We start from the raw sequence: 3,517 nt of genomic DNA, 5'->3' as shown, positions 1-3,517 counted from the left end.
CTCGAGAAGGACTTAGGGTGTGTGATGTGTGAAAGGCTAAGTGAGGGTGCTAGTTAACCATCTTCATTGATGTCTTGATTCTACATAAACTTCAGCTGTATTCCGTTTAGCATTTGTTTTCATACTCGGCCTGGAACATATCTCGGCTTTTTGCTCAGATTCTTGACTTAGGTTTTTGAAGATAACTTTGACTTTGAATATTGACATTGACTTGCTTGAGCCTTCTTATTTTGACTCTTTTGTCTTGGATTATGGGCATAACTGCGGCCTTGGATATTGATATTGGTTATTTCTCTTGATTGAGCCTTTGTCTTTGATCATGGCTCGTATCGACTGGATTTGCTTGCTACCATAGATTTGGGTTAGACTAGCACCTTTTGATGTGAAATGGGTTGGTTTTTAGTAAACAGAGGTTGTTTATTGTGGAGAATGGGTTTGCCTTCCGTCATAGATCGTTAACAAGGGAGATGGTCTGGATTCGTCCTAGAATCTCTTGAGATAGGCTCGTCCTAAACTGGGTTATAGTGAGGTTTCTATTGCCAGACGTGGAATAGGTAAGAAAATGGACACGGAGTTTCGGGTCCTCTACAACTCGGAATGGAACATCATCTAAGTGTACTCACATCGACCTGGCATGTGTTGTCATTCGTTTTAAAAATGTCTCAAATCAATTCTTGGTGTCACAGGAAAAGGGTAAAGGAAGAGATAGGATAGAATATATGGATTGAAAAGTGTACTTTTATTGAAATGAATAATGAATGTATATAACATAGACTCGAAAAGACATGTGACTCGTGGGACAGCCCCTAGGTTGTCACTAGAAATGGACACGAAGAAAGATACTAGAACAATTGGGGAAAAAAAGCCTAAGACTCGGACTCGGACCCGGACTTTGACTCGATCTTAGATCTAGACTCATAATCATCAGCCCACGCTTGAACATCTACTCTTCCAGCAACTGGCTTCGGCATCTGCTTTGAGCATTCACCCATTTGAGTACCTCGTCCTCATCATAGGGAACACTGGAAGGATAATAATCAAGAAAAGTTTCTTGATAAGTGGCATATCCATGAGGATTGCCTAATGATACGTGCATTTTATATAGCCTTTTTAGTCTTATTTTGCACGTATTTCTATGCACCTTTTTATTGTTTTGTATTGCAATATGCCCCGAATTGGCTACTTTAGTTTGTTTCGTCTGTTTTGCAGAAATGAACCTGAAAGTGGTGGAACCATACTCTTTTCATCCTATTTTGCATGCATTTTGAGGAGACGGGAATGTTGGAGCGAGAGTTATGCATGAAAGGTGGTCAACGAAGCAGTCAATGACGAGTTAGAAGCTGACTTGGAGGAAGAACACTCGATCGAAGGGTCTTTTGATTCGATCGAGTGATTTGTTGTGCTCGATCGAAATGCTGTTTATATGGTTTCCTCGATCGAGAGACATTTTGGTTCGATCGAGAGGATTATCTCCTGAAGAACTCGATCGAGTGGTTTTATATTACTCGATCGAGAGGTTTTGGATTTTAGACGGGCTTAATTAACCCGTGTTATGTTATTTCGTGATGGACTTTGTTTTGTCTATTTAAGCTTTCATAATTAGGTTATTAATTACGTTTTGACTCATCTTTAGAACGCCACTTTACTCTCTTAATCTCTCTTAATACTCTTCACTGTACACTTGCTCTTGGATCTCTTTGCTCGGATTTTGGTTGTTCTTTACGCCGGAACTCTTATGATTGTAATCTTTTTTCTCCTTTTAATCTTAATCTCATTATTTCCTTACTTTAATCCTTGTTTTATTGTCTTAATTATTCTGCCCTAATTTAGTTTATGCAATATTATTGTTTTCTTATCATGCCTTCAATTAGTTTATTCAATCCTTTCATGTTGGGATTAGGGAATCCATGGTAGGATTGTGACGATGTAGCGAATAGACTAGATTGTTTACTTGTGAGAATCTGTACCCATGGCAATATAACTATAATACCGACTTAGTTGAGTGCACGCTTCTAAGTTACTTTTAATCTGGTTAAATTTACTCCTGGATCGGAAGATTGGACTAAATAGACCTGCTATGAACAGTAGACTACCCTGACGAGGACGGAAGTTAAGTTAGTGGAAATCTAGGATAGAAAATGGACCGGAAGGACCTTTCATGTATCCGTCTCACAGTAGATTATCTAGGCTATTTGCAATTGAGTCGATAGACTACCATGGTGAACCGAAATCCTGACCTGTTCTCTCTCACTTGATCATCTTTATTATAATTTCTGTCTTTTATTGCTCTCTCTTTATCGCTCTTTCCTTTAAGCTTTTATTAGTTTAGATAACCAAAATTCAACCCCCCATTTAGTGACCTAAATAGGCGGACCTTAACAGATATCTTGCCTCCCTGTGGAGATCGACCCGTCTTCTCTAGCTATATTAGTTAGTGACCAGTTTGTTATTTTTGGTAGGTACACGACTAGCCTATCAAATTTTGGCGCCGTTGCCGGGGAGGCAATAGCTCTATCTGTTTTTGTTTTCGTTTATTTTATCCGTCTCAGGGAATTTTTATTCCTTGAGACAGTTCTCATTTATCTCTTTCAGTGCTGTGTATGCCCAGGTCAAACATGTTGGTATTAGTTCCAGCTGACTCTGAGCCAGAAAGACTGTTTTGGCATAGACTCCGTCTGCAAAGAGAACTTCGAAAGGAAGACTTGAGTACTTTTGACCCTGAGCTACAACACTTTTTATTTGTAGAAGACCAGTCTTTTGAAGAAGACAATCTCATTTATGTCAACAAGCCAGTAAAGATGCCTAACAATGCAAGTCACTCGGAGCCCAAAGCATCTTCTATTCCTAAAGGTTTCAATCTCCAGACTGAGGACGGTAACACCTTTGATATCCGTCCCTCTTACATAAATTTGGTGGAAAGAAATCTGTACCGAGGTGTGGCGGGTGAAGATCCGCGAAAGCATATGGAAGTCTTTACCGACTATTGCTCTACTATTCCCGCTACTAAGGGAGTAACACAAGACAAGATAAAGGAAGTGCTTTTTACTTTTTCTCTGACTGACTCAGCCCATGAGTGGCTGACTGATCTTGACCGGACTGCTGCTAGTATCACCAACTGAGAGACTCTCGAACTTGCCTTCTACAAAAGATACTTCCCTCCACAACGCACTAATCAGCTGAGGGGTAAGATTACTAGTTTTAAGCAGGCACCTGATGAGACTTTCTATGAAGCTTGGTGTCGGTTCAAGAAGTTGGTGAGGTCTCTTCCTCACCATGGTTTTGATCAGTGGTTCTTGTGCAACCAGTTCTACAATAGGTTGTACGATGACCACAGAGCTATACTCGACGCCTCATCCAACGGAAGATTTCAAAAGAATATTGATGATGATAAGGGATGGGGCATTATTGAGGAGATGGCGACCTACTGTGCTGAATATGGGAACCCGCGGGATGGTATTCGAACGGTCCATTCGTTGATAAGGCAGTCGTGGCTCAGCTGGAAGCCATGAATGCTCGG

The 3,517-nt window shown here is 40.5% G+C and overlaps 1 non-coding gene across 1 annotated transcript; it reads right to left on the bottom strand.

Annotated features, from left to right (window-relative positions):
• Positions 1-3,174: 3,174 nt before the first annotated feature.
• LOC141609554 (small nucleolar RNA R71) lies at positions 3,175-3,280 on the bottom strand. The gene has a single exon (XR_012527475.1). It is a non-coding gene; the product is annotated as a small nucleolar RNA R71 (small nucleolar RNA).
• Between the last annotated feature and the right edge of the window lie 237 nt (positions 3,281-3,517).

This window comes from Silene latifolia, chromosome 10, assembly GCF_048544455.1.
Source record: "Silene latifolia isolate original U9 population chromosome 10, ASM4854445v1, whole genome shotgun sequence".
Lineage (NCBI taxonomy): Eukaryota > Viridiplantae > Streptophyta > Magnoliopsida > Caryophyllales > Caryophyllaceae > Silene > Silene latifolia.
This window is presented reverse-complemented; position numbering and strand designations above follow the sequence as displayed.